The following is a 21,727-nucleotide window of genomic DNA, read 5'->3' as shown; positions in this document are numbered from 1 at the left end:
GGTTCTGATGATTAATTACCCTTTGTTTGCGGTAATGCAATCTTTTCTATCTTTTCTTTGATACTGTAGCGACTGACATGATAAAGTGTCACAAAAGTTTTACTTGAACAATCGCTGACTTTCTAACCCCAAACACAACTTTCTAGACCCTCTCCAATCCCTCATCTCCTGCGTATTGCCCCCTTACGCATCAATCAATACCTCACTATCAGTCTTCCGTGCTGTACTCCACCCTCCCTCAATCAGACCGAACAGTCACTTAAAACCAAAAAGGCAGCAACCTGGCTAGGACGCTGCAATACTTGGGATATTTACTGGTTTCATAATCTCTTATCTGTCTTTTTTTCTCTCCAACGCCTATGGGTGTCTATTCTCCATATTGTCCTTATACGCTTTATATGTGTTGGGAGCACATGATCTGTGCGAACTACGTGCTTTTACATGACCAATTGTTTTTGATGGATGTGCTTTTATATGATATCTGTTGTAAGTAGGGCGTGTCTTGCAAGAATCTCATGTTCTACGTTCCGAGACGGCCCTGGGACAGACTCTTGGGACCAAGTCTCATGTTTATGGTCCCCACGAGGCGCTCTGTGACAAGTCTCTTTTGTCTTGTGGGTCTTTTAAATGTCTTTCGAGAACTTCTGAGAAGATCATGTATCGTTGCCTTGCTTTTTGCTTTCCAGGATTTCTTTTTATAACAGAGATATCTGCGTGCAAAAATTCTTCAAAAATTAAAATGAAATACCTCCATTTGCAGTTTCATTTCCAAGGTCTGCACAAATTAATGCTACAAAATTAAAATTAAAATGAAATAACGCAATTTGCAATTTCATTTTCAAACAGAACCACAATGAAGCTGCAAAAATAAAAATAAAACACAAATAACTACTGGAGTCACCTGCTGATCATTAAATTTTCATTTTCCACTTTGCATTTTCATTTTCAACTTCTCAACATGCAAATCGCAAGGGTCAATGGGTGGGACTTGGTGATTTTCACCATTTTTGTCCTTCATAGCTGTAGTCACAGGGGATGCACAAACCAGTGTGTTTCTTTGTGCTGGTCTCAAGCCCGGATAAATGGGGAGGGTTATGTCGGGAAGGGCATCTGGTGTAAAATTTTGCCAGACCATCATGCGGACAACAGTACAGATTTCCATACGGATCGGTCGAGCCCCAGGTTAACAACGATCGCCACCAGTACTGTTAGCCAACAAGGGTGCTGGTGGAAATTGGGCTAATGTTGGCGAAGAAGGAGAAGAAGAGGGGAGATGTGTCTGGAAGAAAGAGGAGAGGAGGAAGGTAAAGATAATGGAACTGAGGGAAGGAACTTTGAATGTTGGCAGTATGACTGGTAAGGGCAGAGAGTTAGCTGATGTGATGGAGAGAAGGAAGGTTGATATATTGTACGTGCAAGAGACTAAATGGAAGGGAGTAAGACCAGGTGGATCGGAGGTTGATTCAAATTGTTCTCTCAATTGGTGTGGATTGGAGGAGAAATAGAGTATGGGTTATTCTGAAGGAACAGTATGTCAAGAGTGTTTTGTAAGAGAAGAGAATGTCAGACAGAGTAATGATTATTAAGCTGAAAATTGGAGGTGTGATGATGAATATTGTTAGCGCATATGCCCATAAAATTTCTGGAGTGAGTTGGATGAAGTGATGAATAGTGTACCCAAGGGACAGAAAGTGGTGATTGGAGCAGATTTCTATGGACACGTTGGTGAAGGGAACAGAGGACATGAGGAGGTGATGGGCAGGTATGGTGTCAAGGAGAGAAATGAAGAAGGTCAGATGACAGTGGATTTTGCAAAAAGGATGGGCATGGCTGTGATAAATACGTATTTTAAGAAAAGAGAGGAACATAGGGTGACGGACAGGAGTAGAAGATTATATCCTGCGAGAAGAGCCAATCTGAAGGAGATTAAAGACTGCAAAGTGGTGGCAGGGGAAAGGTAGTTAGACAACATAGAATGGTGGTCTGTAGGATGACGTTGGAGATCAAGAAGAGGAGGAGAGTGAGGGCAAAGCCAAGGATATGGGGAAATTGAAAAGGAAGACTGCAAGGTTGAGTTTAGAGAGGAGGTAAGACAGGCACTGGCTGGCAATGAAGAATTACCAGACAGCTGGGCAACTACAGCAGATGTAGTAAGGGTGACAGCAAGAAGGGTGCTTGGCGTGACATCTGGAAAGAGGAAGGAGGAAAAGGAAATCTGGTGGTGGAATGGGAAAGTAAAGGAGAGTATACGGAGGAAGAGGATGGTGAAGAAGTAGTGGGATAGTCAGAGAGATGCAGAAAGTAGACAAGAGTATAAGGAGATAAGGCGTAAGGTCAAGAGAGAGGTGGCGAAGGCAAAAGAAAAGGCGTATGATGAGTTGTATGAGAGGTTGGACACTAAGGAGGAGAAAAGGACCTGTAGCGATTTGCTAGACAGAGGGACTGAGCTGGGAAAGATGTGCAGCAGGTTAGGGTGAAAAAGATGAAAATTTACTCACAAGCGAGGAGAGTGTGTTGAGCAGATGGAAAGAGTACTTTGAGAGGCTGATGAATGAAGAGAGTGGAGAGAGAGAGAAGGTTGGATGATGTCGAGATAGTGAATCAGGAAGTGCAACAGATTAGGAAGGAGGAAAAGGACAGCTATGAAGAGGATGAAAATGGAAAGGTCATTGGTCCAGATGACATACCTGTGGAAGCATGTAGGTGTTTAGGAGAAATGGCAGTGGAGTTTTTAACCAGATTGTTTAATGGAATCTTGGAATGTGAAAAATGCCTGAGGTGTGGAGAAGAAATGTGTTGGTGGCGATATTTAAGAATAAGGGGATGTGCAGAACTGTAGTAACTACAGGGGATAAAATTGATATACAGCATGAAGTTATGTGAAAGAGTAGTGGAAGCTCAGTTAAGAAGTGAGGTGATGATTAGAGAGCAGCAGTATGGTTTCATACCAAGAAAGAGCACCACAGATGAATTGTTTGCTCTGAGGATGTTGATGGAGAAGTTTAGAGAAGGCAAGAAGGAGTTGCATTGTGGAGAAGTACTTTGAGTTGTATTGTGGAGAGTACTGACAGGAGTACATTGTGACAGATGGTTATCAGCAAGAGTGAAAGGGAAGATGTACAGGACGGTAGTGAGACCAACTTTGTTATACGGGTTGGAGACGGTGGCACTGACCAGAAAGCAGGAGACAGAGCTGGAGGTGGTAGAGTTAAAGATGCTAAGATTTGCATTGGGTGTGACGAGGATGGACAGGATTAGAAATGAGTACATTAGAGGGTCAGCTCAGGTTGGACAGTTGGGAGACAATGTCAGAGTGGTGAGATTGTGTTGGTTTGGTCATGTGCAGAGGAGAGATGCTGGGTATATTGATAGAAGGATGTTAAATATAGAGCTGCCAGGCAAGAGGAAAAGAGGAAGGCCTAAGAGAAGGTTTATGGATGTGGTGAGAGACGACATGAAGGTGGTGGGTGTGACAGAGCAAGATGCAGAGAACAGGAAGATATGGAATAAGATGATCCGCTGTGGCAACCCCTAACGGGAGAAGCCGAAAGAAGAAGAAGCTATAGAGCCACTTTGATCGACAGAATACTTCTCGCTTCAACTTTGTTTAATTCATGTGATTCTGGTCTTTTCACCTCCTTACTGTGATCTTCACAGAAAAACTGTCTCACAAAATCTGAAGGCCATGCATAATTGTATTTCTTAAGATATGAATATGTTTTTAATTGCAATATTTAACATGACAGAAATTAGTATTTGGTATGCCATAATTTACATTTATTTACACTGAAGTAGAAATGGGATGCTTTGTATTTTTGTAATACAGGGATGTAGAAAGATGAGATACTAACACCTGGGCTGCTGCACCACCTGTTCTCCATCTGCTAAGGTTAATTTTTCAGGGGTGCAGACACCAGCGTAGCTTCAGGCTTATGAAGCTACAGAACAATTTGTCATATCTAGTTTTCACTGACTCCAATTGTGCTGTGAGAAGCAGGGCAGGTGGTAAAATGCATGCAAAGGACAAGGCAGATTGTAGAGGCGTTATGAAGCGGTGGTGAAGGAGAACCTCAAAGCCGAGATCCATACCTGGAATGCAGTTTGCAGTGCCAGTTCAGTGAATGAAAACAGAAAAGAAACGGTGCAACTGCATCTCCAGACCAGGAAGTTAGCCTGCTTGCCTACAGCTGACCAGCATTGAACACACCTTCTGCACCTAACAACAGCACAACCCTTAACATCCTGGTTGTGCCACCTGCCAGTGGAGTGCGCAACATCCATGTTGACAACACAGCACTCCCAAACCCTGCTGATGTGCCCTCAACACCAGCTACATGACCGAAGGGCAGAAAAGACCACCCAGCAATTTCGACAAGTTTGTACACTGTTGCAAGGAGTTGGAAGTGGCCATTGGGGAAAGTGACTTTGAAGGAAGGGCTATGGAACAGCACAGGACAAGTTACATCAACTAGGGACGAGTCACCAAAGATTGATAACATTGTATCATCAATAGCAAGAGCCTATAAAAGCGGCAACTCTGCATAGTCACACGGACATTTCAAACTAGTGCAGGAAAAGGCAAGCAGTCCTTTTAAGGATAGTAAGCCACTTTAAAAAGCCAAGTAAAGAGCAGGGAATCCAGCTATTGCGGTATTGGATGCTGACCAACACTATAATACTACAAAAAGCGTCCAGTTTCTTCTTCAGTGTAAATAAATGTAAATTACGACATAATAAAGGCTGATTCCTGTCATATTAAAAAGTGTAATTAAATAGCACTTTAACTACTTAAAACTACAATTATGTGTGTCCTTCAGATTTTGTGAGATGGTTTTGCTGTGAAGCTTGTAGTATGGGGGTGAAAAGATCAAAAATCACATGAATTAAACACAGTCGAAGTGAGAAATATTCTGTTGATCAAAGTGGCTCTACAGCTACGAATGACAAAGAATTTTGGTAAATCAAGGCCTATTGCATGTTGAGAACTTGAAAATGAAAATGCATAGTGGAAAATGCGTCTTACTTTTTATTTTGCAACTTCTTTGTGGTTCGGGCTGAAAATGAAATTGCAAATGACGGCATTTAATTTTAATTTTAATTTTGCAGCATTCTTGTGCACAGACTTTGAAAATGAAATTGCAAATGGGGTTATTTCATTTTAATTTTTGCAGGATTTGTGCGTGCAGACTTTGAAAATGAAATGGCAAAGAGATTGTATTTTCATTTTATAATATTAATTTTAATTTCTGCATAACATACCTCCCATAGACATTAAACCATCTAGTGTAATTCTTAATAAATGTCTTGATATACCTATGCTTGAATTTAAAAACAGAAGGTAAATATATGTAAAAATTGCACCATAACCTCACCTTGTAATTTCTCTTTGCATGGTGATAGAAATACACCATATGAAGAATAAATGTTCAAACTCACAATAATGAACCATTAATTGAACAGTATATTGAACCCAGCCACAGGGGATGCACAAACCAGTGTGTTTCTTTGTGTCGGTCCCAAGCCCAGATAAATGGGGAGGGTTACGTCAGGAAGGGCATCCGGTGTAAAATTTTGCCAAATCAATATCGGACAACAAAGATAATCTGCTGTGGCAACCCTGACGGAGCAGCTGAAAGAAGAAGAAGAAGAATTGAACAGTATATTAAATAGGAACTTAGACCGCTGATATTTAATACAAATACAAATCTGAATTGCATCTTTACCTCTCAGATGGAGTGTTATAAAATTAACACTGATTAAGCAGCCAGCACTCTGGAACTGGACCTTTTTCAAACAATGTCTGCTAGAAATATTCTCAAACAAATCTAAACACCAGAGTACCAGACATTCCTAAATACTGAAACAAGCCATAATTTTACCTGTTGAAATCTTTATTTGATGTTTTGCATCTTTTAGTTGAAATTAATCCAAACTGCTAAGTATTGACTTAAACTTTGAATTATCATTGATTTCAATCTTTATCTTTGGATTAATTTCTTTGGAATGTGCAAACATTACTTTATTTATTAGCCTGGGGTAATTAGAATCAGAAGAATCATCAGTCTAGGAAAGAAAACACTGATGTAATACAACCATGACAGTGGTTTTAAAATTATTGATTATTCATGTAGTTATTGTTATATCTATGTTTACAAAGGTCTTATTAAGTGATATGGATCCTGCACAGACAAGAGGAACAAAATAAGGAAGAAGAACAGCAGAGAGAAGATTGTCACCAGTGAAGATTTCTGAATTCCCAAAGAAACTGGCAGGACTTCTGCAGAGTTAAGAAAAATCTGAAGCAGCTATGCACCTAGACTTGAAAAGACCCATTTTACAATCATCTGTATCTTTGCTCAGGCATCATTCAATAAGCCTCTGTTCAAATATATTTTGTGATCTTTCAAGACTATTTTTAAATATATTTCCTACTTTTGCTGTCATAGTTTTTTTTAAATAATATTTGCTTTATAGTAATATGATTTTATATTGTTTGATTGAGTCAAGGTACAGTTTATTGTTTAAGAGCACCTAGTGTGGGTGATTGCCATCTTCCCACAAAGGTTAGTGACGGAGAAAAACGGGTACCTGCTTTGGTAATTGGCACAGGCATAACCCAAGTCTGAAGACAACTGTTTGGTTTGCTTGTGTTGAGTTAGGTAAATCTGTTTGCTTAAAGCAACTGTTCATGTACAGATAAAACTGTACTTGTGGGGTACATTGAAGTACAGGTAAATTTACATTATAAAACAACCTTGAATAAAATTATCAGCCAAGTAAAATATTTAACACTGAACAGAATACTAATACATCATAAGGCACAATTGCAAAATAATTCACCACATTGATCCACCGTCTTGATCCCTGGTTTTCTATCACATATGCTATACCATATGAGAGATACAGTTTATTCAAACACTATTGTTTTCAAGGAAACCAGCAATAGCAGAATGCTGGGCAATGGTAGGGCCGAATTATGTACAGATCCACACTCAATTATACAAATTTACAGTCACTAGTTAACCTAATAAGGACATATGAATGCATGATAAGAGGAAACTACCACCTCTAGACTATCTGGAAAAGCCCACAAAGACATTGGGATGAATGTGAAACCCCATTCAGACTGTGACAAAGGTATAAACCCATGCCTTTGGAGCTGTGAGAAACGTGTGATGACAACTGTATGACCATGGTGACCTATTGCATACCTATTCATTTCAGTTATATTTGGCAATAGCTTAAACTTTATCTTGCATATACTTTTTCAAATATATGATTTGGCAATGTTTCCTCTATTATAATTTGTCAACTTTATTTTAAATAAATATGCAAGTTGCCTGTATGGAATAATAAACATCTCACGAGAGAGACATTGTTATGCCAGTTACTCTATCCAGGATATTCTGGTGAACCACAGCATTGGCAATACCCACCTGCTTTTTCAGTTCCAGCTAACCCCCACCCCCACCACCGAATTGCCTGCTTGCAAGAGAATAAATGGCCACCTGCAAGAGCAGGGTGGCTGGATTTGAAGAGAATTTTGTACAGGAAACTTTAGTGAGAGTTTACACAAAAATAATCAGAGAATTTGTTGCCAAAACCAAAGTTCTCAGATGAAAACAAAGTCTAAATGAGACTTGACACTGACATCATAAATGAGACGGGAAAGGACATTGCCATAAGCCAAAACCAAATGGCATTAAATAATGAGCGCACACACTGAAGGTGTTCAATGATTGAATCCTTAAACTAGAGAAGCTATAGCCAAAACTGAAGTATAAAACTTAGATTAATGCCAAAATGAGAATTGTCAGAAGTCGATAACCAGAATGCTTACTGACACCAAAATTCATGAAACCATACAATATTCTGACATGCTGACAAAAACACATTGACTCAAAATTGTCCTAAATCTAGACATGAAAACTGTCCAAGAATCAGAAGCCATAAAGTCATGAAATTATAGACAAAATAATATTATATAAGATGAAATGATAATTGCTGTGAATCTAATATATAAAGCTCAATGTGTACGTGTTTGTTTTTCTACAATTCCACGGCCTCGGCCAATCTCAACAAAATTTTGCACAAATACCCTACTTTGTCAAGAAGAGACACTACTACACTACTTTGGAATCCAATATTCTTACCCTGGGAGGTGCTGGGAGTTCCTTTTACTACAGTAAATATTAAGGACTATGCCTTTTCCCATTTTTGAGCCCTGAATTCATTTAATTTGTCTTTGATAGGATACACCTTAAGAAACACCATTTATAGAAGTTAAAATTCTGCCTTAAAATTACTTACCAAGGCAAAGCTGGGTGCTGCTGTTAGTTAAAAATAAAAAAGTGTTCATCCCAGAAGGCTCAAACTGAAGTTGAAGTCTGGGATCTCAGATGCTGCACTAATGTGATGTGGGGTTAATCTGAAACGTGACACATTGTGACTTTTGGGAGGCATCCCTTGGTAATAGTGCAGCACGTTATAGTCATACAGTGTTGAGGCTACAAAATGGCAAAGTGATACACTCAAAAATAAATTATAATAAAATTAAATTAATGTATAGTTACAGTCATGGCGAAATTATCGGCACCCTGGAATTTTCCCAGAAAATGCACCATTTCTCCCAGAAAATTGTTGCAATTACAAATGTTTTGGTATACACGTTTATTTCCTTTATGTGCATTGGAACAACACAAAAACACAGAGAGAAAAAAGCCAAATCTGACATCATTTCACACAAAACTCAAAACCGGGCTGGATAAAATTATTGGCACCCTCGACTTAATATTTGGTTGAACGCCCTTTGGAAAAAATAACTGAAATCAAGCACTTCCTATAACCATCAACAAGCTTGTTAAACCGCTGAACTGGAATTTCCGATCACTGTTCTTTGGCAAACTGCTCATGATCTCTCAGATTTGAAGGGTGCCTTCTCCCAACAGCAATTTTGAGATCTCTCCATAAGTGTTCAATCAGATTTAGATCCGGACTCATTGCTGGCCACTTCAGAACTCTCCAGCGTTGTCTTCAACCATTTCTGGGTGCTTTTAGAGTATGTTTGGGGTCATTGTCCTGCTGGAACACCCATGACCACTGACGCAGACCCAGCTTTCTGACACTGGGCCCTACATTGCCCCCAATATCTTTTGGTAGTCTTCAGATTTCATGATGCCTTGCACACATTCAAGACATCGAGTGCCAGAGGCAGCAAAACATCCCAAAACATCTTAGAACCTCCACCATGTTTGACTGTAGGTACTGCGTTCTTTTCTTTGTAGGCCTCATTGCGTTTTCTGTAAACAGTAGAATGATGAGCTTTACCAATAAGCTGTACCTTGGTTTAATCTGTACACAAGACGTTAAGCCCAGAAGGATTTTGGCTTCCTCAAGTACATTTTGGCAAACTCCAGTCTGGCTTTTTATGTTTCTGTGTCAGCAGTAGGGTCCTCCTGGCTCTCCTGCCATTTCATTTCGTTCAGATGTCGACGGATAGTCCGAGCTGACACTGTTGCACCCTGAGTCTGCAGAACAGCTTGAATATGTTTTGAAGTTGATTGCGGCTGTTTATCCACCATTCGGACTATCCTTCGTTGCAGTCTTTTATCAATTTTTCTCGTCCGTCCACGTCCAGGAGATTAGCTACAGTGCCATGTGTTGTGAACTTCTTGATAATGTTGTGCACATTGGACAAAGGAACATGAAGATCTCTGGAGATGGACTTGTAGCCTTGAGATTGTTGATATTTTTCCACAATTTTTGTTCTCAAGTCATCAGACAATTCTCTGCTCTTCTTTCTCTTCTCCATGCTTAGTGTGGCACACTCAGACACACAACAGAAAAGTTGAGTCAACTTTTCTCCACTTTAACTGGCTTCAGGTGTGATTGCTATATTGCCAGCACCTGTTTCTTGCCACAGGTGAGTTCAAATGAGCATCATATGCTTGAAATAAAACGATTTACCCTCAATTTTGAAAAGGTGCCAATAATTTTGCTGGCCCATTTTGGAGTTCTGTGTGACATGATGTCAGATTTGACTTTTTTTCTGTTTTTTTGTGTTGTTCCAATGTACATAAAGGAAATTAACATGTGTATACCAAATCATTTGTAATTGCAACAATTTTCTGGGAGAAATGGTGCATTTTCTGGGAAAATTCCAGGGTGCCGATAATTTCGCCATGACTGTACATTGTTAACATGAATATCCAGATGTGGTAGAAGTACATGAGTGATTTACTTAGGTGAAAGTACAAATACTCACTGGAAAAAATACTCCGGTAAAAGTTAAAGTACCATTCAGTAAACTTTATTCAAGTTAAAGTATAAAAGTACTCATAGTTAAATTTACTTAAAGTATAAAAGTAAAAGCAGTTCCCCAACTGGTTATTTCTAATGCTTGTTTAAAATTGCCTTACATGTTATGCATTATTGTGAATACCAACTTTGCAAATGAAATGAAATAAAGAAAAATACATTGAAATGATTGTGATGACAACAACATGTATCTAATTATCTGTTTGTGCACAAACTTTGCTCATGCTAGTCTCTGATAACATATAACTAAATAACAGCAGCAGTACTGAAAAACATGAGCTCCATGTTGCAAATCCCTCTTTAAAATCCCATACTGATACAGAATGTTTTTAATCTCAGCAGAAGTTAGTTCTTGGAATTCTTTGCATGGAGGTGTGGTCTATTAATGCTAAAGATCAATTCTGCATTGCTGAAAAGCCTCTCACATGTTGCAGAGGCAGACACAGGCATGCTAAGTTGCAGTGACAATTTACACACTGCACTGTTTAATTCTTGTCTCCTGATTGCAAGCTACATGTGTGCATAAAATCTTCCTCAATAGCTGTCACTAGACAACCACAGCACATGCAGGCACAATGTTACTGATGTTGGTAGGCAATATTTTGCAAAATAATGCAGTCAAATTTTTCTTGAGTGTCATGAATAACTTTCCACACAATATAACTTGCTAGCTAGGTGAAAAACAAATGTAGCTCAACTCAAAGTATATGAGTTAGATCACATGTTTTTCAGGTTGGAGGGATAATTTCTGAATGCCAGGATCTTTTTAGCTGACCAAAAAGTGACACATCTGCCAATAATTATTTCTGGAACCTACAACTTCAAACATTTTTAAGTACAGTCACTTGTGCAAAAAACAAAACTGAAATTATTTTTTCTTTATGGAATAGCGTCCTTTTCAGCGTTGTTTAAAGCATACATAATGCTGCCCTGTGGAACTGGTGGGGTATGGCTTAACTGATCAATCACTTCTTTAGTTTGTACACCAGGGGTTCTTAAACGTTTTAATCTGAGGATTCAAATTAGAAAATCAGTACTGCTCTGAGATCCTAGAAGAGGAATATTATCATAATAACAGCAGAGTCATAAAGAAACAAATAGCAACAACCACAAAATAACAATAAAAAGTAAACGTTTTCATTTCCATTCAAGCATATTTCTCACATGAATATTTTAAAAATAGAAAAATGGGAAACAAATGTATTGTTTAAACCATATCCCATATATCCATTTACCAATCCTGCTTATCTTGAGCAGGGCTCTGGGGCAGTAAGAGACTTTTGTACATAAAATCCCAAGAAATCAGAAGTTGCAGAAGTAGTCAAACCACCTCGTCTGGCACCAACAATTAAACCATGGTTGGCATCCCTGGGACCACATTTTCTTCCCTTTCTGGTGTTTGATGCAAACATGAACTTAAGCTCCTGACATGTACCTGCATTATTTTATTCATTGTGCTGTTGCCATCTGATTAGCTGACTAGATAATTGCATGGATAACATATATGTTAAAACAATGCAGCCATATTCAGGTATGGTATGTTTGACATTTCCAATAAGACATTAAAGTTAAGTTACTTTACTTATTTGTTTAAATGAGCAATGAGACACGGGATTTTGTACAGTTTCATCTGTAGTTTTGCTAGGGTGATGTCAGTGTCATTAGGAAATTATTTTCACCTCCTTTTAACTCATTGTGACAGCATACCATTTAGCCTATCTACCCATCCATCCATTATCTTAACCTGCTTATCCAAGGTGAGGTCACAGACTCCAGGGTAACAGCTAGAGTCTACCCCAACAAGCACAGAGCACAAGGCAGAATAAACACCTGGACAGGGTGCCAGTCCAACACATTACTGGCTAATTTAGCATTGCCAGTCCACATAACCTGCATTTCTTTAAACTGTTGGAGACAAACTGGAACACAAAACACAGGCAGAATACGCAAACTACTAAATAGATTTCTGATGTATATCACTCCCAGTGAAAATGCTTAGTGCAATGTTTTAGTAAAGACGAGTCAAAAACTGAAAGGACTGTAAGAAAGATCACTAAACTTACTCACTTAACCAATGTCGCCTGCATAGGAAAGAAATAGTTTAAAAATAATTAATCAATGCAGCTTATATATATATATATATATATATATATATATATATATATATATATATATATATATATATATATATATATTCTCTTAAGTAACATTTTCAATTATGTTTCTCAAATGAGCTCCACCATTAACAATGCAGTTAGAAAAAAGAGAATTTAATAACACCCCGGTTTCCATTTAAAAGTTCAATTAACTAAATAAAAAAAAAAAAAGATTTATTCCTAAACAATTTTACAACTAGTATTTTATATAGGTGATACACATTAGTAAAGATTTTGACGCACTGCTTGACCCCACCTTTTTCTATTTTGTGTCTTTTTTTCCGGTTCTCTAACTTCACACTACCTACCAGTACATGTTTATTAAACCACTATAAATAGTATGGCAAGGATAAGTCTTTCTCGCAGACGCAGTGGCGGTTTGTCCTTCAACACCCGCAAATACGGAGGCTATCTGGGTCTGAGAAAATATATTTGGGCAAAATGTTTATGCACAAGGAATGGGCGGAACACAAAGAAAAACATTTTGTAGTCGGACTCTTAAGGCAGACGCATAAGTCAAGTCAAGCTGGTGAAAAGCGACTTAAAACCAACTCATATTCAAGGTGAATATTTTAAAACTACCGTGTTAGGATAGCCAGTTCTAACAAGCCTCATCATTTTTGCGTTCTGACGGTTTGCATTGTGACAGAAAACAGCACAATGGAACAGCAGTTATAGTGAGCCGTTAAAGATGAGTACAATCCCTTTGACCTTTTATTTTTCACAATTTTAAAAATATTTTAAACGAAGATAATCACCTGTACTTAATTTGTATAATTATAAGCAGAGCAGATATACAGTACATTGAAAATGTATTTCCTCAGGTTTGAATTGTAATATTACAGTAATGTTAACTTTCTTGTGGTGTTTGGCATAGCAGTTGATTTTGTTTTCTAACGTTAGTTTTCCAACATGAATAGATAAAAGGACATAATGTATGCGGTGATCTTGTTAGGTTCGTAGTTTAATCACTACACAGGATTGAAAGAGATAATACATTTTAATAGACAGTACATAGAGGCATTACTTTTAATACATATTCTTTAGTCCACATCCAATCTATATAGTGTTGCGTCAGCATCTGCAGGCATTACTAATCATATTGTGCGTATTCTTTAGTAGACCTTACTAATCAAATGTCATTACATCTTCCTCTCTTAAAGAGAAGTAAGGCATTACTTTTAAGCTTAGCAATGTTATACAGTGGTGTGAAAAACTATTTGCCCCTTCCTGATTTCTTATTCTTTTGCATGTTTGTCACACAAAATGTTTCTGATCATCAAACACATCTAACCATTAGTCAAATATAACACAAGTAAACACAAAATGCAGTTTTTAAATGATGGTTTTATTATTTAGGAGAAAATGTGAAATGTGAAAAAGTAATTGCCCCTTGTTAAAAATAACCTAACTGTGGTGTATCACACCTGAGTTCAATTTCAAAGCCACCCCAGGCCTGATTACTGCCACACCTGTTTCAATCAAGAAATCACTTAAATAGGAGCTGCCTGACACAGAGAAGTAGACCAAAAGCACCTCAAAAGCTAGACATCATGTCAAGATCCAAAGAAATTCAGGAACAAATGAGAACAGAAGTAATTGAGATCTATCAGTCTGGTAAAGGTTATAAAGCCATTTCTAAAGCTTTGGGACTCCAGCGAACCACAGTGAGATCCATTATCCACAAATGGCAAAAACATGGAAAAGTGGTGAACCTTCCCAGGAGTGGCGGCCGACCAAAATTACCCAAGAGCAGAGGCGACTCATCCGAGAGGTCACAAAGACCCCAGGACAACGTCTAAAGAACTGCAGGCCTCACTTGCCTCAATTAAGGTCAGTGTTCACGACTCCACCATAAGAAAGAGACTGGGCAAAAACAGCCTGCATGGCAGATTTCCAAGACTTAAACCACTATTAAGCAAAAGAACATTAGGGCTCGTCTCAATTTTGCTAAGAAACATCTCAATGATTGCCAAGACTTTTGGGAAAATACCTTGTGGACTGATGAGACAAAATTTGAACTTTTTGGAAGGCAAATGTCCCGTTACATCTGGCGTAAAAGGAACACAGCATTTCAGAAAAAGAACATCATACCAACAGTAAAATATGGTGGTGGTAGTGTGATGGTCTGGGGTTGTTTTGCTGCTTCAGGACCTGGAAGGCTTGCTGTGATAGATGGAACCATGAATTCTACTGTCTACCAAAAAATCCTGAAGGAGAATGTCCGGCCATCTGTTCGTCAACTCAAGCTGAAGCGATCTTGGGTGCTGCAACAGGACAATGACCCAAAACACACCAGCAAATCCACCTCTGAATGGCTGAAGAAAAACAAAATGAAGACTTTGGAATGGCCTAGTCAAAGTCTTGACCTGAATCAATTGAGATGCTATGGCATGACCATAAAAAGGCGGTTCATGCTAGAAAACCCTCAAATAAAGCTGAATTACAACAATTCTGCAAAGATGAATGGGCCAAAATTCCTCCAGAGCTGTAAAGACTCATTGCAAGTTATCGCAAATGCTTGATTGCAGTTATTGCTGCTAAGGGTGGCCAAACCAGTTATTAGGTTCAGGGGACTCTTTCACACAGGGCCATGTAGGTTTGGATTTTTTTCTCCTAAATAATAAAACCATCATTTACAAACTGCATTTTGTGTTTACTTGTGTTATATTTGACTAATGGTTGAATGTGTTTGATGATCAGAAACATTTTGTGTGAGAAACATGCAAAAGAATAAGCAATCAGGAAGGGGCAAATAGTTTTCACACCACTGTACCTTTTAAATGCTACTTTGATAAACTTAATCATATTAAATAACTGAACTATTCAGAACATTTCAAGCATACACCAAACAATCATGTATAAAGAGCACAATAGTTAAAGGAATTCAGCAGTTCTTAATTAATAATGTTCCTTTAATCCACAACATGTCTCAATGAGTCGTTCTGGTGGTTTTCCTTTACGTGTTGATCTTCTGGTTATTTGTATTTGCAGTTGGGATGTTCTTTCCTGATTTATATTTGTCTTCTCCTTAATATTTGTTTCGCTGGTGTTAGTGTTCTGATTAGAGGTTATTGGTCCTTTGATGTCTCAATGCTTTCTTCTTAGAACAGCTCCTTCATCTGTCTATAAGTTGTATGATCTAGGCTGTGTCTGTTCTAATACAGTTCCTGTTTGTGTCCATGTGCTGTATTTATCCTTGCCCTTTACAATATCACTGGGTTGGAGTTCAGGTAATTAGACAATTTCTCTTTTTAATGAATATTCTCTAGTGAAATACAGTGTACAACAAAGTCATAAATTTACAGGAAAAAATGTATCTTTTTAGAGAAAAGAACAATATTAGATATGAAATACAAACCTAGGTTAATGAAAATGACTGAACTACATAAGAATATCAAATTTCAAAATATATAATCCTAATATTTTGACTTATTCCTACACTATTATAGTAGATGACAATTAACCTATTTTTAAACAGAATATGTCATTTAATATTGGAGTGTTCTTATGCTATTCTTTGGATTTATTAGAAAGTCTGTTCATTACATATTTTACTTTTCTGAGAAAGTCAGTAAAATATGTTGAACTGTTTTATTTTGTTCAGATAATTTGGAGTAATTTGAGGCATTTTAGGCCCTACTATGTTTTGTAAAACTAGTAGTTCCAGTTTGGCGAAGTGTGCTTGAGATAAAATTTAATAGGAGTCTTAACATATTAGCTCTGGTTCCAGGTTACCAGTGTAGACCTAGCACTCACAGCAGCCTGTTTATGCTGAAAGTAACATGATCATTACTGTCAGTGCCGTAGATTCAAATGTTGTTATTCTAACCTGTAAAACCCACTAATATGTTTCTGATGCCAAATGATGGATTGTCTAACTGGTGAGTGTCCACATTGATTTTGTATGTTATCAATCAAGGGTATGGAAGAGAAACTTTACCTTAATGTCCTAAAAAGCAAACAAAAAAGAATCATACTTTAACTGTGGTACAATAAATAGACAGGTGCAATCAAAATAGATTTTTTGTTGATTACGTAACCATGTTCCTTGTTTTTTTTCTCTCAATAGATGGAGCAGCTGTTCAGTTCTGTACTGTTTCTTAATATATTTGTCCAAGTTGTGGGACAGATTTTATTTATATATACATGGTGCCAAACATTTTGTATTTATTTTTACACAAAGTTATCAGTGGTACCCATACTAAATGTCTGTATGAGACTTGTATTAACTCAGATTTATATTTTATCTGCCCTAGTCTTAATGTTAGTTACTAAGATCCATACAAATCATGATGTTAAATTTGTGTTCTACTGTAATCAAAATTTTAAAAACAATACTAAATGCATATTTACATAAAAGTTATGTAATACATATGTCTGTCATTGTCGAAGAGAAAATCGTTGGCAAAAAGGCGCACAGAGGTCTTCACCCAGAAATGAAGGCTCTCAGGAGTCAAGAGGATGGGCAAACAGAGTTCTGTTGTTTTATTGTAATAAACAACAAAATGGACTCAACCCGAATCGGCCAAATCAGATCGAGCCCTGAGCAGTTCAAAAATCACAGTTTATATATCATTTCTTATCATTCTGACCTCACTCAAACCAGCTCATTCACTGCTAATTCTGACTCCCTTTCCTGTAGCTGGCCTGTCAAATTCTTTTATGATGACCACGGTTATTTTTATTTTCTGTCAATTATCTTTATTTTTCTGTTTCGCTTATTTTTAGGTCGGTTGAGAGCAACAGGTGTTTTCCCTTCTTCCATCCTTGGGCTGTCATTACCTCATCATCTCCCTTCCTGGGTCCTCTCGCTAGATTTTATTGGCAGCTAAAGCCAAGCTGCAATCAAAAAAGAAATATGGCATGGGCCTTTATTTAACCATTAGCAGGCCTAACTTGCATTAATATTTGCACTAAGGTTAATGCTTATATATTACCTATATTTATTCATGCTAATACATGAATCTACTAATTTTATTTTCTATATCATTCAGTCCAGAGTCATTTTAAATATCTTGTAGCCGATGTATAAGGCGAAGTCAGGCACGTGTAAGGCGCGTGTCAAAGAAATCTCACAGTCCAAAAGTTCGTTTTAAAATATTTAGTGAAAGTTAAAAGCAAATAATCCACACAAGAATGAAAAGAAAAATAGTTACACACATAGAATAGAGGCAAAAAAGGAAAAAATGTATCTTCAATAAATTTAGTTTTTCTTGAGAAGCTTTGGTTATTTCTATACTTAAAGGTTCTTCATTTCTTCTTCTGTATGTCTTAAACATACGGTTCAACACTTAAATCTTTTATTTTACGAGTTACTTCACACTCAAAAGGCCCGTAGGCGTTGGCACATGACATGCGCCCAGGCACGGTCACGCGCAAACACAGCCTTGAGCACAAACAAGAACACGGTTAAAACTGTTTGCCTCTGTACCTTACACAAGACGAGGCTAAACACTAACTGGAGAACATTGCTTACTCAAAACTGTTAGAAAATGACAGGAAAATACCAACTCAATTCTATTCATGGGGGTTATAGGAACCTCCCATATTTTATTTATTATTATCTAATAAAATATTCATGAATCTCATAGAACTAGGAAAATGGCTCTTACATATCTCTTTTCAAAGTTAACATCACCTACTGTATATCATTTTGCATTTGCAGTAAAATGTTCTATATCAGAAGGTATAAGCTGTTAGTAATTTGAGCATCCATAATAATATTTTCACTTTGTGAAATTAAACCTCCATCCACTTGTTATTCAACCTGTTCAGTTAAGAAAACAGAAGCTAGTCAAACAGGATTGAGCACAAAACAATAATATAAAACCTTATTACTGAATTCAGTGAAAACCTGCTTAAAAAACACACTTTCTGAGTTTTGAGCACATTTACAAATATAGCATGATTATAGGAGTTAGGAATCAGACCTCAAGGCAGTTTAGTGTACTATAACATTGGTAAATTTTATAGACATGCCAAGAGAACTGGACTACCACCTAAAGTAGATGTCATGCCCTCTTATCAGGAGAGGAACAGTTTTATGCTAGGAGTTAATCAGTTCACTTTTGAATGGTGCTTGCTGACACTTTAACAAAAGGCCTTGTTCCCAGGATACATTAGAAGCAGCTGAGGTGTTGAAATAAAGGAAGAGCAATTGGGGATAGTCGACATGTAAGATGGGGGTTATCTGTTACTTTAATTTGGAGCTGTGGGTGAGAATCTAAAAGGTAATTTGGGGCAGCTAGAGGGCATTCTCGACCAGAAGTTATTGGTGAGATATTCCCAAAAGTAGTTCAGAAGTAGTTTAGAACTAAAAGAAAATTCTGCAGTAGGCATAAAATTAGGTAGATTTTTGTTTATTATGTATCTTGAATCTTCAATTACTCTTTCTGGTTGTTCATTATCTTCCTGATGATAGCCAGATATCAAATTGACCACGCAACACATTTTTAATCAAATCAACTGCCAAAACCTTGACACAAACTGTACCCTACAGTCTGAAATTATAGAAGATTAGAAGCCATGCAGTAGTACTATTTATCTGATAATGGTATCTGTCATATTTGGCTACAGGGAGGTTTTTATTTATGAAGAAAGTGTGCACACTTAAAGAAATGGTCAACTGCAACCAGGATCATAGCAAATAAGGGGTAAATAAGTTATGCAATCCCTGATGATTGCCTCCCAGGATGACTTGGAAAATAGTATTAGCTCAAAGTCCAATGCGTAGACCTTGGGGAGTTTTGGCCCTATTATATCATAAACTTGCATGTACCTGTGCATCTCTGTATACAAGGAGAATTTATTTAATTATTCTTGTATCTGAAAAATACCACAGTTTCCAAACATGTTAGAGGTTTAATTTCAAATCCCAACTTCTTAATTCTATAGGTACATAATGTTTCCCTATGGGAACTTTAACGTCGATGGGTACCTGAGACTGAGTGATAATAATATTTCATTTTAAGGTGTCAAGATCATCAACAGTGATGGTAGGCAAATGTTTCTCAGAGTGGAAGTATATTTTAGGTTCTGCAGTAATTTCATTAGATAGATACTTTATTAATCCCAAGGGGAAATTCACATACTCTAGAAGCAGCATACATAAAGAACAATATTAAATTAAAGAGTGATAAAAATGCAGGTATAACAGACAATAACTTTGTATAATGTGTGGGGCCGACCGGACACATCCGGTCCCTCACGGTGTCCCAGCGGGTTGTTGCCCCTAGCATCCCTGACAAATGTTAATGTTTACCCCCACCGAGTGGAATTGAAGAGTCGCATAGTGTGGGGAGGAGCGATCTCCTCAGTCTGTCAGTGGAGCAGGATAGTGACAGTAGTCTGTCGCTGAAGCTGCTCTTCTGTCTGTAGATGATCCTGTTCAGTGGATGCAGTGGATTCTCCATGATTGACAGGAGCCTGCTCTGCGATGGCATGGATGTCAAACTGTCTAGCTCCGTGCCTACAATAGAGCCTGCCTTCCTCACCAGTTTGTCCAGGCGTGAGGTGTCCCTCTTCTTAATGCTGCCTCCTCAGCACACCACCACGTAGAGAAGGCTGCGCCACAACCATCTGATAGAACATCTGCAGCATCTTATTGCAGATGTTGAAAGACGGCAGCCTTCTTAGGAAGTATATTCGGCTCTGTCCTTTCTTACACAGTGCATCAGTATTGGCAGTCCAGTCCAATTTATCATCCAGCTGCACTCCCAGGTATTTATATGTCTTCACCCTCTGCACACAGTCACCTCTGATGATCACAGGGTCCATGAGGGGCCTGGTCCTCCTAAAATCCACCACCAGCTCCTTGGTTTTGCTGGTGTTCAGGTGTAGGTGGTTTGAGTCTCACCATTTAACAAAGTCCTTGATTAGGTTCCTATACTCGTCCTCCTGCCCACTCCTGGCGCAGCCCACGATAGCAGTGTCGCCAGCAAACTTTTGCGTGGCAGGACTCCCAGTTGTATTGGAAGTCCGATGTATATAGGCTGAATAGGACTGGAGAAAGCACAGCGTATAGATGATGGCATCCTCCGCTCCCAACTTCTCCTAGTATGCAAACTGCAGAGGGTCGAGGGTGCGGTGGACCTGTGGCCTCAGGTTGTGAAGCAACAGCCGCTCCATGGTCTTCATCACATGTGACGTCAGGCGACAGGCTAGAAGTCATTCAGCTCACTGGTATGTGAGGACATGATACTTTTGGGACTGGGGTGATGCAAGATGTTTTCCAAAGCCTCAGGACTCTCCCTGTTCCAGGCTCAGGTTGAAGATGCGCTGTAGAGGACTCCGCAGCTCAATGCACAGGCCTTCAGCAGTCGTGGCGATGATCCATCTGGACCCACTGCATTGCTGGCACAAAGTCTCCTCGGCTCTCTGCTTACCTGGGCTGCTGTAATTGTGGGTGGGGAAACTCTCTCCTATGCTGTTATCAGCAGAAGGTTGGGTGGAGGGTGCAGTACTCCAAGGTGAGAGTGAGTTAGGGTGGTCAAACCTGTTAAAGAAGTTGTTCATTTGGTTTGCTCTCTCCACGTCTCTCTCGATGGTGGCACCCCGCTTGAGCTGCAGCCAGTGATGGTCTTCATCCCATCCCACACTTCCTTCATGCTGTTATTCTGCAACTTCTGCTCCAGCTTTCTTCTGTACAGCTCCTTTCGCCGCCCTGAGCTGGACTCGGAGTTCCTTCTGTACACGCTTGAGCTCCTGCTGATCACCGCCTTTAAAAGTGCTTTTCTTCTGGTTCAAAAGGCCCTTGATGTCACTTGGCTTGGCGCGCTGTGTCATTTATTGATATATATATTAGGATCATATAGCCTTGAAAGTGTGTCTTCAGCAGAAAGTGATCTTCAGCATAATTCATTAAAACAGTCTTTCTTAAATTATGGCTTGCTCTGAGAAAGATTATGAACAGGTTGTGGAATGCCTTACAATGGATCACCGCTTACAAGGGATTAAATCCCCCAGGGGACAACGTCGGCTATTCTACAAGGATTAACCTCCATCCCAGCACGTCATATGTCGTAAATCTTCCAAAGGGAACAATCTCCAAAGTGGACACCTCCCCGGACAATGATTGGTGATAGTTCTACAAAGGTGTTGTCTTGCCACCTCTTTATCTCCTTTTCCTTAAGCTAAAAGGTGAGCTCCTTTATTCTATCTTCATAACTCATCCCTGCAGGTCCAGAGTCAGCCTGGTTGTTCGTCTCTGGACTTTTTCTAGTGCTGCTATGTCTCTTGCATAATCTGGAAAC

Source organism: Polypterus senegalus, chromosome 11, assembly GCF_016835505.1.
Source record: "Polypterus senegalus isolate Bchr_013 chromosome 11, ASM1683550v1, whole genome shotgun sequence".
In the NCBI taxonomy this organism is placed as follows: Eukaryota; Metazoa; Chordata; class Cladistia; order Polypteriformes; family Polypteridae; genus Polypterus; species Polypterus senegalus.
This window is presented reverse-complemented; position numbering follows the sequence as displayed.